Source organism: Coccinella septempunctata, chromosome 7 (assembly GCF_907165205.1).
Source record: "Coccinella septempunctata chromosome 7, icCocSept1.1, whole genome shotgun sequence".
Classification (NCBI taxonomy): Eukaryota; Metazoa; Arthropoda; class Insecta; order Coleoptera; family Coccinellidae; genus Coccinella; species Coccinella septempunctata.
The window spans coordinates 23,470,592-23,484,320 of NC_058195.1; the positions used below are offsets into that span (position 1 = coordinate 23,470,592).

Sequence of the window (13,729 nt, forward strand, 5' to 3'; positions counted from 1 at the left end):
GAATCTTCCATGCAGCTCCTTACTGCGCCACTTCGCTCTGAGGGTATCCAGCTGGGCGGATTCTTCTTCAGGTTCTAACGGTTCGGATAAGTTGAGAGCCGTGTAGTTTTTATCACATGCCCTCAAACACTGATGCACGGGTAAGTTACTCGCAAGAAAGTACTGCTTTAGAGTTCTGATTTCATTTCTGTTCGCAGCTTCCAGGTTTGTCAGTCCTCGGCCACCCTCAGCCCTGGGCAAATGGAGCCTCTCGATTGCCGAGTTTGGGTGCAGCATACCGTGCCTGGTGAAGGAAGTTCGGACCCACCGATCCAGACCCTTCACGTCTGTCGCTGACCAGGAAAGTATTCCAGATGTGTAGGTGAATACCGGCACCGCCCACGCATTGATGGCTGTTATTTTATTTTTTGCGTTGAGTTGTGTTCTGAGGATTTTATTGACGCGCCTTGTGAATTCGTTCTTGGATATCTCTTTGCTCTCTTTCTGTCGGATTTCGTAGGACTGCTGAACTCCAAGGTATTTATAGGTGTTTTCCACTCCAAGAGTGCGTATCTCGGTGTTATCCTGTAGCGCAAGATTGCCTTCGTCAGTTATTTTACCTCTCTTCACATGAACTATCGAACACTTGTCCAGGCCGAACGTCATCTCTATATCTCCGCTAAAGCTCTTCACCAACTCCAGCTCGCCCTGCAGCTGCGCAGTGCCCCTGGCGAAAAGCTTCAAGTCATCGATGTAGAATAGGTGTGTGAGTGTTGTCTGCTCGTTCACCTTATAGCCATAGTTACTGCGGTTCAGGATGTTGCTCAATGGATTGAGAGCCAAGCAGAACCATTCTGGGCTCCAGCCGTCCCCCTGGAATATGCCCCGCCTAATGCGTATCTCTTCAGTTCGGTAACAGTTCGCCGCTCCTCTCACAGACAGTGTGGTCCGCCAAGTACTCATGAGGTGCCGAAACAGCTGGATAACGTGGTCGTCAACTTTATATAGGAGCAGTATCTCGAGTAGCCAGGAATGCGGCACACTGTCAAACGCCTTCTGGTAATCTATCCAGCCCATGGAGATGTTTTTAAGCTTTTTCCTGGCTTGTCTAGTGACCACATTGTCGATCACCAGTAGTTCCTTACATCCTCTGGCCTTTCTCTTACAGCCGCCTTGCTCCCAAGCAAGGATTTTATTGCTACGGATATGAGAGCTGATTTTGTACCCGATTATCGAGGTTAGAATTTTGTAGGCAGATGGCAAACAGGTGATCGGTCGGTAGTTTCCAGGTTGAGTTTCATCCCCTTTTTTGTACAACATGTGTGTTATCCCCTTGGTGAAGTACTCTGGGATCTTTTCTGGATTTGTAATGACCTCCTGGATATATTGGGCCAGTTTTTTGTGTGCATTTGTTAGGGCCTTCCACCAATAATTGTGGATCCCATCAATACCAGGAGAAGTCCAGTTTTTGAGGCGTTTTACCGTGTTCGTTATGTCTGTTTTTGTGATAGTCACTCTGCGCATCTGTGTTTTGTCTTGGTGGTTCGCTTTTTCTTCACGTATCCATCTTGCTTCCGTATTGTGTTGGACCTCCTGAGACCATATATTCGACCAAAATTGAGTCATCTGGTCCTCTGTGGGAGGTTGATTGATTTTTCCGTCGCTGCCGTCTAGGCTGCGGTAAAAAAGTTTTTGGTTGGCTGCGAAAAGACGATTCTGTCTGTATCTCAACGTTCGCTGGTGGTATCTCCTGAGCCTGCCGCCAAGGGATGCGATTTTCTGTTTCAGGCTTTCTGAGTGCTCCAAGAGCGCCTGTCTATGCTGCGGGTCGGCCATGCTGATTTTCGCCTTTCTTGCGTATGATTTTACTTTTCTTTGAGTCTTTTTAGTGGGCATGCTGTAGGTTAGATAATTTTGCAAGACTCCAATTTCTTTTCGCATAGCTGTGATTTTACACTCAAGCCTCTTCTCCCATGGTGGTTTGTTTGGGCAGATTACGTTAGCGTGGACTGTTGGAGTCTGGCCACCGGATGCTATGATGCCAATCACAGAGGCCGCACAATAGACTCTGTGACATAGATCCTCAAGGTTCTCGGATTGCTCAAATTCTCTAGCCAGGGCCGAATATATATATATATATATATATATATATATATATATATATATATATATATATATATATATATATATATATATATATATATATATATATATATATATATATATATATATTATATAAATTATATATATATATATATATTTTTTTTTTAATCATCGACATGCGGGCTGGTTACCAAGAAGACCGAGCTCAGTCGAAGCCAAGGTTCATCTCAGTGACTGGTTAGGAATCTTCGAACCATTCGCGCGGTCGCCAAAATGACCTCCTTCTGTGCCTGGCTGATAAGGTAGGTACTTAATTGTAGACGTCTCGTGTTCTCTGTCATATGACTCTCTACCAAACCATTCACGGATATTATTAATGGGAGAATCGACGTTTTCTTTCACCTGTAGATCTCTTTCAGTTCGAATGCGAGATCCTGGTACTTAGTCAGCTTCTCCGTATAAGCTCTGGAGATATTCTCGTCCGCGGGCACTGTGACATCTATTATGGACACAGATTTTTCAGCCTTATCAAACAACACAATGTCCGGGCGGTTGTGTGGTACTGCTCTATCCGTGACAATAGTCGTGTCCCAGTACAATTTAAAATTTTCATTTTCTAGGACACTGCATGGTTGGTAAGTATAAAGGTTCCCTTCCTCGTGCATCAAAGCTGTCCTTTTTGCGAGTTCCCTATGAAAAATTTTTGCCATCGCATTATGGCGTTCCATATAGTCCCTAGGAGCTAAAATTGGGCAAGAGGATGTGACATGTTGCACTGTTTCCAGGGATTTGGAGCATTTTCGGCAGACGTCAGTAGGAATATTACGATTAGTAATCCTCTTGATATATGCACGTGTTGGTATGACTTGATCCTGGACAGCTACTATTCTTCCTTCCGTCTCCGGAAAAAGGTACCCTGCTTTGAGGTAAGTAAGCGATTCTGACCTCAGGATACTGTCTGATCTTAAATTCCCAGGGTATCTACCGTGCAGTGCCTTGCTGTGCCACTCCTCCGAGAGTTGCTCGAGTGTCTGTTCCCTGAGGTTTATGGTAGGTTTCGCGAGCTGCAGTGCCGAGGACTCATCTGCCTGACATATGGTCTCATAAAAAGGTAAGTTTTTAGACCTGAAATATTTTCTCATTTCTAACACCATCTTGTTATGTGTTATTTGTATATTTTGCAGTCCCCTGCCTCCGTCCTGCCTAGGTATATAGAGCCTACTCACCGAGGAATGGGGATGATGAACACCAAATCTAGTCAGCAGCTTTCTTGTCTGTACATCCACCGCCTGCAGCTCCGTAGATGTCCAGCGCACAACTCCGAATGAATAGCTGATACAAGGTAAGGCCCATATATTAATCGAAGTGAAGAGTGCCTTGGAATTTAATTTAGCCTTCAGTAGACTTCTGATTCTTGCGAAGTATTTAGTCTTCAATGTTTCTTTCACTTCAGCTGTCTTGAAGTCGAGGGCCTGCTGCACACCCAGGTACTTGTACCCTTCTTGTGGTTTTAAGCATGCTATTCTAGAGCCATCCCACAGTTTTACCTCGTCTCCTTCTATGATCCCGCCCCTTCTCACATTCAGAACCGCACACTTTGCCAAACCCATCTCCATTCCTATTGTTCTGCTGAAGGAGGATACTATCTCCAACAGTCTTCTCATCTGGTCTTCAGTGGCCGCGAAAAGCTTCAGGTCGTCCATATAGAGTTGGTGGCTGACTTTCAATTTCCTGACCTTATCTAGTACGTATCCATACCCAGATTTGTTCAGTAAAACACTCAGCATATTTAACGCCAAACAAAACCAGAGTGGGCTTAGAGTATCGCCCTGAAAAATTCCGCATTTGATCGGTATCTCTCTCGTTCTGTTAGCTCCGTTCTTTGTTTCGATGAGTAATGTTGTTCCTCCATGTTTTCATTAGGTGTTTAAGTAAATTTATTATTTTTTCTGAGATCCCGTAGAGACGCAAAACCCTCAATAGCCAAGAATGGGGCACCGAATCGAAGGCCTTTTTGTAGTCGATCCAGGCGATAGATATATTTCGGAGTTTAGTTTTCGCCTGCCGGGTAATGATCTGATCGACAACCAGTAATTCCTTGCAGCCTTTCGCGTCACTGCAGCACCCGTTCTGTTCGTGCGCCAAAATATTGTGCCTGCTCACATGCTTCCAAATATGCGAGGTTAGGGTACCTGTCAGGATCTTTTATACGGTTGGGAGACATGTTATCGGGCGGTAATTTTTAGGGTCGGATGTTACTCCCCCTTTCGGAATCATCATGGTGATGCCTTGTGTGAGGGATTCCGGGATCACCTCAGGGTCGCGTAATGCTCTCTGAAAAAGGGTTGCCAGAGCTTGATGGGTGCTCGAAAAATGTTTCCACCAATAATTTTGTATCATGTCCGGTCCCGGCGCAGCCCAGTTGTTCGTTTTTTTAAGAACATACACAATATCAGCGCAAGTGATTTCTATGTTCTCCATCCTGTATCTCCAACTTTCAGTCTCCGCGTCCTTTATCCAGCCTGTTTTCTCATCGTGTTGTTTTTCTTTACCCCATATTGCTTGCCAGTACTCATACATTTCCTCTGTCCTTGGAGGTTCTCCTTCCCCTGTTCGATCGTTTTCCAAACTCCTGAAAAACCGTTTTTGGTTTTTGTAAAACAGTTGATTATTCTGGTATCTTTTTACTCTTTCATTGTACCGCCTCATTCGATTATCTAAAGCTTTTACTTTCTGTTTCAGGTTCTCGCACAGTGTTTTCAATTTCTCCCTGCGGTCAGGTGCCAGTGCTGGGATATGGTGTTCAAAGCATATTTTCCGAACTGCTTTATGGACCTTCTTTGATACGGACTCATTATTCAGGTATGTATGTAATGATCCGATTTTCTTTCTGATCTTATTTATATTTCTTTCTAGACGAGTTCTCCATGGGGGTGACTGATTCAGTGGCCTTGTGTTTGCTTGTATTATAGGTCTGCCCATTTCCTCACACACAGTGACTGCGCCTGCGTACACAATATCGACTATGTCTCTGAGCGTGGGGGTGTTCGATATAAGTTTTCCTATCATTGTGTCTACCATGCCAACCTTTTTCAGCATCTCACGCGAGCCCTTCATCCTGGGGATCTTTGGTCTATCTGCAGAGTTCATTCCCGAATAACAGAGGATATTTCTTTCTAATGCTTGCTTTAATTGTTCGTCTGGTGGATCGGTAGCGTCAGTTGTCAAGTAATCGTCCTCTTGGTGCATTTCCTGTTCCTCGGGTGGTTCTTGTTCATTAACCTGTATTGCTCCCAGCGGCCAAACACTTTCTTGTATAGATGCCAATTCAACGCTAGAGAACTTCTCATTTTCCAACATCCGTCTCACTCTATTCGCCAATAGAGTTGCGTACAGCTGTTTATCCGGCATAAGATCATTCCAGGTTTCGGTCAAAACTTGGCGATAATTTCTTCCAGCTGTTTCTTCCATATTCTTAGCAATGTTGTGAGCACGTAAAAGTATGACGTTTTCGTCTTCAGACCAGCGTGCTCTCCCGTCTCGCTTTGGTGCCTCAGTGGGACGAGTACCTGCTTCGTCCAAACTGAGATCCCTATTAACATTGAGCCTGGGCCTTGCGGTACCGTCTCGGGAGGCTGCGCCGCTCGCACCACAGTTCCTCCCATCAGGCTGATCCTCTGGACGGCTCCGAGAGAGGCCAGCCCGCAGCCTCTCATCGCCCTGTTGCTTTCCACTTCTCGTGACGGGAGCAAGTTAATCTCAGTGCCCTAGGTTGCTGACCTTCGGGCCTGGTTGACTCGGGTATGCGGGGACGTCATCCCCCGAAGGCACTACATCCCCCTACATATATATATATATATATATATATATATATATATATATATATATATATATATATATATATATATATATATATATATATATATATATATATATATATATATATGAACCCGTAGTTCGTTGTTACCTCCGTTAAGTTCATTGGGCGACCTGACCTCCGGGTGAAGGAGTTTTTTAATTGGAATAATTTCTGATTATATATGTAGAGGGGAAGGTAAATAACAGGGGTACCTAAAGAGGGGAAAAGATTTTCATTGAAAAATTTTTCTTTAAACGAATCAGACCTTACTACCTCCGCATATATTTCTTATTAGTAGTACGCTCTCACCTCCCGCAACGTTGCCAGATTTCAGGAGGACAGAAAGTAGGGCAGCTTGAATTCTACTCATATACAGAATACAGCTGCTCTTCCGATTCATTCACACATACTGAAACCGGTAAATACTTCGAGAACGATACTGATATTAATAAACTTTATACGCTAATAATTGATTGATAAGGATTCGGAGTAAATGAATTTGGACAGAAATTATTATCTTTTCTTCATGAATATCAACAGTTTTGAATAAATATGCTATGTCTACGATACTTCGTCCGATAGGGGAGTTTAATACCGTATAGGTCCTAAAATGAATGATACATGACAATGAAATTTTTCGTTACATATAAGATTAATTCCAAAGACAATTTTACCGAATTTGTTCTGGTATGAAATAGTTATCTAAATTTTGGGCATTATATTCACGACATGAGGAACTCCATTGAAATGTTTTTCCCGAATGAATCAACAAAGATAAACGTTTTACTTTCAGCTTCTATACTTCATTCACTTTCATTTTAGCACAGGATTGGCCATGGAAACTGAATACCTTCCACTCTGTATGGTACGAAAATGTTGGGTTAAGACGCTTGTCAAAACATTTTTGAGTTTTAAATCAGTGCTACGTAGTCCGTTCTACGTGAGACTCTCAGTAATTACGTATTTCATCACAATGTCAAATCACTTCGGAAAATATTGCGTCGAAAATATGTAACGAACATAATTGACATTTTATACAAACTGATTGGAGACATACCAAATCTATTTATTTACATGGAAAATAGAAGTAATCAGTAGCTTGAGGAGAGTTACTGTTGTTTATTTTCTTTGGCTGAAGGCTGAAGATGTTACATCAGTTGTAGAATTCAAAAAAATCAACCCGAAGATGAAATGCATTTGATGCAGTGTTAGCATTGAATTGAATACTCATAGGTGGTAGGGAATGGGTATCTCTTGAAGAAATGAACGGATAATTACGAGAATGTTGAATTCCTCAACAAAAATCATCTTGCGTGAATAGTAGTCAAAATAATTAAAAGAAGTTTGAAGCAACAGGAGCTTCACCTTCAAACAAAACAACTGCCTAGTATTCATGTCTGCTTATTTTCAATACATTGATATAATAATAATAATTATACAGGGTGTGGCGTAATGAATGGATAATATAGAGCCTGCGGGTAGAGTACTCTATGGCGGTTCAAATAAATATATTTTACGTTTGGCAAAAGTGCCTTGGTTTTCGAGATATTGGGGATTTTCGATGAATCACCCCAAATAATAATAATAACTGGATATTGACATTTTTCATCATAGCGGTTCAAAAGAAACTCCTTGATTTAATGGCATTTCTTAATTGCTCGAGGAGTCTTTTGAAATTTTTCAGTACACAGGGTGTTTCACAAGTAAACGGACAAACGAAAACCGTGAATAGAGGGCATTGAGCTTAGTTCAAAAACACCTCATATGTGTGTCTTAGGCATTCCGTTTCCGATTAGATAGAGAGGAGTTTATTCAAATTTCCCTAATTTTTGTTCGGCTATAACTCCAAATATTTTAGTTGGATTCGGCTAAAAAATCATTATCCGCTTAAACTTCTAAGTTTCAATAAAACAGAACATTAAAAGTTGACGAACACAGGACCGGACTCATTGAGGATATATTCAAATTTAAACTCATGCAAAACACTCTGTTTGTAGTTTTTCTCGTCATAATTTTGAATTTTTCAGGTATCTTCATTGATTTTCTCAAAATCAATGAAACTTTGGTATGCCTTTTCAGATTATTTCTAATGAATAATTGTTTGATCGTGAAATGTCTGGAAAAAACAGCGCTGCATATTGACTTTTACTTCACATTAATTAATGGGATGAATATGATCGCCAATCAACTGAGGAAATCTAAAAATGGAATTGGAAATGTTCAACTGAATTTTTTCGTTCTCAATATATGTCTTGCATTTGTTTTTGATATTTATAGCATATCTGGTCATTCAGATAAGTCATTAACAGTGATAATAAGCTTTATTATTGATAATGAACAAAAATAGAAATAAAAAACTACGCTATCATGATCATGAAAATAATAATTATAATTCGATATCTTCCGAATGAATCGCTTTTTATGGACAACGTGGAACTGAAGTAATTTTCCGAACTGATTTTCACCTCATTTGTTCTTTTAGTGAAGGTAATGATTGGCACTTCGAATAAGTACGATAAATGCACTGATTCCGTTATAGTCATTATTGGATCTATGGAAATCTATGGATTGTTCTGGTCTTATTACAATTTGTTATTGAAACATTGATGATATTCATGCACCAGCAAAAGTATTTATCAGTATTTCAGGTCATTTTATTAGAAGGGTAGGACCCCAATATTGGACTGCTAGATCTCCAGATCTAACACCCCGCGATTTCTTTTTTTGTTTTTATTCACACAACTAGTTGTCCATAGAAAAATAGATTCTTTCTGAATATCAAGTTTTAAATTTTAGTTTCAAGATAGCGTAGTTTTTCCATCCATATTTGGATATTATCAATTTTGAAACATTTTATCCTTGTGTAAGAGTATTTTGAAAACCGAATATGGTATAATTGTTGAACACATTCAACAAAATATTCTTTGAAAAAAAATCAATTAAGGATTTCTAAATACATTTTCATGAAGTGCTCTATTCCTTAGAGGCGTCTGACCAAAACAATTATTTCTAGAACATGATCAACAGGTGTCGCAACCCAAAAATCAATTCATTTTGAGAGAATAATAATGCAGATAACAAAAAAGTTGAAATTATGATTAAACAACTACATACATGGTGTTTTTATGAGTTTGAAGTTAAGTAAAGCCTCACTGAGCCCGGTCCAGATTTTTGTCGAATTTTAATGCTCTGTTTCAATGAAATTTACAACTCAAGGCTAAATATAAATTTTCAGTCGACTTGATCAGAATTTCAGGAGTTATAGCCAAAGGGAAATTCGAGAAATTTCAAAAAACCCTGAAGAAACCTATATATAGGGTGCCCCAAAACTATTGAATCAAACGTCACACCACGATAGAGTAGATCAAATACTATCGAATGACACCAACATTAGTTGAGCGAAAATGTACCGTTTCTAAAAAAACCTAACCTAAAGTTGCCGATTTTCGAACTATTTTTTCAGTCACAAGGCCAATTTGTTATTAAGGATAGCGTTTTTCTCCCATATTATCACCCCTGTTTATTCTGAGTATTAAAAATCATGTAGAAAAAACAATTGTTTTAATTTACATTTACTTAGGTTATGGTTATCGATTAACTACTTAAAATAATTTCAATTAGGGGAGATGAAACAATAATATTACTTCAATATAATTTAAAATCTATATCCTTTTTCACAAACTGGCCCTGTTATTAAGAAAAATAGTTCGAAAATCGGCAACTTTATGTATTTTAATGAAATTCTGATTATTTTGGAAACGGTACATCTTCGTCGAACTAATTTTGGTGTCATTCGATAATATTTGGTTTACTCTATCGTGGTGTGACGTTTGATTCACTAGTTTTGGAACACCCTGTATATGGTATGATTCTGAACTCAGCTCAATGCCCTCTATTCACGGTTTTCATTTGTCTGTTTACTCGTGAAACACCCAGTATACTTCTTGTACTCTGAAAATTTTAAAACAAATGCCCTCACCGTCATATGAAAATTCAAATTCTTCTTGGTGTAAGAACCGTTCATCCTTTCACCCAACGCCGAGCCTAGTTACATGGCTCGTTGAAAACGAAATCGGCATCTGTTTACTGCAAAACACGTGTTAACGCTGATATGAAGGGTTCAAAATTTTCTACCTGATTCGGGCTTTTTAGGAACGAATTGCTCAAGATGCCCAGTTCGAATAACATTTCGTTTTGCGTGTTATATTGGATAAAATTGAATTTATTCCATGGATGATTCGAGAATTATTGATGTCCAGAATGCTCCAGAATGATGAAAATTTTCAGATTTCATTGAAATTCTTGCGAAAATTATCTCGTATATTTTCAAGTTTAGATTTTAATTCATTCAGAACTTTGAAGTTCGGCAAATAATGATGTAAATGATATAGCTAACAGTTAATCACATTTCCTTCAGCGCAGTTGTTGTTTTGAGGAAAAAGCAGTAGATTCTCGCAAAATCCGAAACTCTACATGAATAGGCCCAGTTGTTCAGTTCGGGATTAAAGTTTATCCTAACTAAATGATTTTGACATTTCAGTTCAGTTGTCAGGTTAATCTAGGATCATCTTAAATCTCGGCCTTATCCTGAACTGAACAACCGGGCCTTATAGTAATAGCAACGTAGCATTAATTAACTCGGTATATTATTGGAATAATATTAAATTTTTATAGCGGAGAATAGTGGTTTTCAGCCTCGGTATTCACGAAATTCATTTTATGTTTTTTTTTTCATCTGAATCGGCCCGAAATCTTGGATCCCCCGACCTGATATTATAGTTTCGTATACTTCTATGACAATAGCATAATAACTCAAATTTCATTATTTTCACAGAAATTTTTGAATTTAAGGGAGAGACACTTTAAAAAAACCGATAGCAAGTAACCGCCTAAACTGCGAGCTTGCCGTAGTTGAAAGTGGTACCAATCTACTCAGTGCTTCATAATATGTATAGTTTTATGACTCAGTGTTTTTCAGAACCTGTAAAAATAAAATTAAAAACTGTAGACTCGTCATCGCCTTCCAAGGCTGCATCTTGGAAGAGCTGTCTATTTGGAAAAAAATTTATAGGAACCAGCCCCGCTTATTTTCATTAAGGAATCATCTCCCTTAGTCCTTCGCATTTGTTTACAGATATCCTGTATATAGATACATTTTATCTATGTACCTATTCATTTTGGATAGTAGAAGTTTAATCAATATGTGTTATTTTCGAATACCAAAACAAAAATTTTAATTGCACCTGATTTGTTAATTATAAGAATCATCATTCATTTTGAATAATAAAACTTCATGCGAAAATACTTAAATTAACTTTAGTCTTTCTCCTTTCATCATGCGTCCATCATAGTGTCCGCTGTTCATCATAGCTTTTGAGAATTACCAATCAATCATATGTATCCGAGTATGTATCTATATTATTACCTTCATTTTGTAGATTCATCATGTCTTGACAAAAATATGGTTGCAATTTCAAAATATGTTGACTCGAGGCCTTCAAAAGACTTCAATTTTGTTCATTTTTTCCCTTACATCCTGTATGATCTATCGAAAAATGCAAATCTGTTTTGGATAATTCTTCATGAAATCTTACTTGTTTCGATATAATTTGTAATTTTCTTTATGATACATCACTAAAAAATTTAAATAAATAAATAAATAATGTGCTTTATTTCAGGTAAAGTGTACACATGACATTGAACACTTGAAGTGAAACAGGGTCATTTTCTGCTTTATAGTCTGTGTTCCATAAAGTCTTCCACACTGTAGGGTTCGATTTCAAGTAGGAGTTTGAAGATGAATTTCTTGAACTGTTGTAGAGTCCATTCTCCTCTTAGTTGTCTTACATCTTATTGTAATAACGAATATATCTATATTCCGGTCCCTTTTCAGTGAAGCTTAATATGTGTCTTGGATATTTTAGTGCAGTTGTCCTCGTTCGTATTGTAATTACTTACTGTTTTCTCTTCGAAGTAGTGCTAGTTCTTGAATGTAAATATCAGGCTTTCTTGGATGTGTACATGCAGACTCCCCTGCATGATTCCGTCTTCCTCATCCTCCAGATCATTCTGAAGGCTCTGTTCTTCATTTTCAGCACTCTATGTAGGTTGTATGAACTACCATAGAACATGATGCCATACCTGAACACTGCCTGGTATATTGTTCTTAGTGAGGTTATGTCCAGATATTTATTGAGGACTCCCAAAGTGTAGCAGATGGTAGTCAGTTGATTGCAAAGGTTGGAAATGTGCTCTCCCCAATCAAGGGTTACCTCAATAGTGAGGCCTAGGAAGCGACAAGATTTAGTCAGTTCTAATGTGGAGTTAGACAGTGAAATGCTGGTAGGCACTTGGGGACCGGAATGAGCTGTCCTGAATAGGATGGCACTTGTTTTTTCAGAATTCATGCACAAACCGTTTGCTTCAAACCACTGGCTAGCACGATTTAGAGTTAGAGTTGAGTATGAAATGGTAAACTCAACTCTAAATCGTGCTTGGCCAATACAGTGAAGTTTGTGTCATCTGCATAATTCACTGTCCTAACCATGGTTTCATCGAATATGGTACTTAGGTCATTTAGAAAAATGATGAAAATGATAGGGCCCAATATGCCACCCTGCGGAACTCTGTGAGTTCTTCTTCCGAAACTGTTGTTTTTCCGTTCTGAGAGATCACCACTCTCTGCCTGCGGTTTGCTAAATATGATTGAAACCAGTCTAGCTTGTTTATGCCATATGCAGAAAGTTTATGGAGAATAAGGTCGTGGGACAGAGTATCGAATGCCTTTGATAGATCCAGCATTAGACCCACTGTTATATTAGAATCCTCCAAGGCATTAAGGATTCCTGAAATGAACTCAAACACTGCTGTCTGAGTTGATCTACCTCTTACATAACCATGTTGTGTGGGTAAAAGGATCTTTTCTTTTACAAGGTATTCTACTAGTTGAGTGCAGATTGTTAGTTCCATTATTTTAAACCAGAGAGATGGTACAAGCTATTCAAATTTTCGGGAAAATCCAATAATTAAACATAATCGATAATAAAACACTGAGCAAAGGATTCCTCAAAATCATTGATCAATCCGATTTAAGAAAAATATATAGAGCGTTCCATTTGAAATAACACAACAATGTCCAACATTCGGTTTAGCCGACGTTGTTCATTTCTGTGATATTGTAAAATTTGTAGCATTTTTTCTCTTGATTCTGAAATGAAAATTTTCGGAATGGCTCGTTGTCCTTGAATATTCATCACCATTTACATCTGAATATTTAGCTTGAGATGAAAGAAGTTCAACGGATGCATAGATACACACGATGAAATATAATTCCATTCGAGAGAGCCAAGATTGGTTTTCTTTCACGTGATTCTTTCCCCTACAGATAAATGCGATAAAAAATCGTTGAGATATGCCGCCTGGATTGCAATTATGGAGGCGATAGCGCGCTGCGCCTCTCTACAGTTAATTCATCCGTATACTTATATTCCGCCTGTCTACATCTGCTTTGAAAATACAACGTTGCCATTTTCGGAGGTGCTAACGAGCAAAGAGTCCCCCACAGCAATTCTTCGATATACAGCTCAGCACACTAGCGCCAGTGATATACACTCGAACTAAAAGATTGTTCAGTACATAAACGAGGTGCGTTGTGACCTCAAAACGATTTTTTGATATGTTGGTCCCTGAAGCCTCCTGAATCTAACAAGCTAAAAAACAAGGCAAAACGTTGTCACCTCCGATTTCGGAGGTGACAGCGATATATATGAGGTGAGAGCGTTAAACGAG

At 39.0% G+C, this 13,729-nt stretch overlaps 1 protein-coding gene and 1 long non-coding RNA gene across 2 annotated transcripts in view; one reads left to right on the forward strand and one right to left on the reverse strand.

Moving 5' to 3' along the window:
* The window catches only part of LOC123316425 (dynein axonemal heavy chain 3), a 2,043,583-nt gene that overhangs the window by 421,414 nt on the left and 1,608,440 nt on the right, over positions 1–13,729 (reverse strand). The window lies entirely within an intron of this gene.
* Positions 3,083–5,004, forward strand: LOC123316441. The gene is made up of 3 exons (XR_006538079.1): positions 3,083–3,193; positions 3,267–3,424; positions 4,825–5,004. It is a non-coding gene; the product is annotated as an uncharacterized LOC123316441 (long non-coding RNA).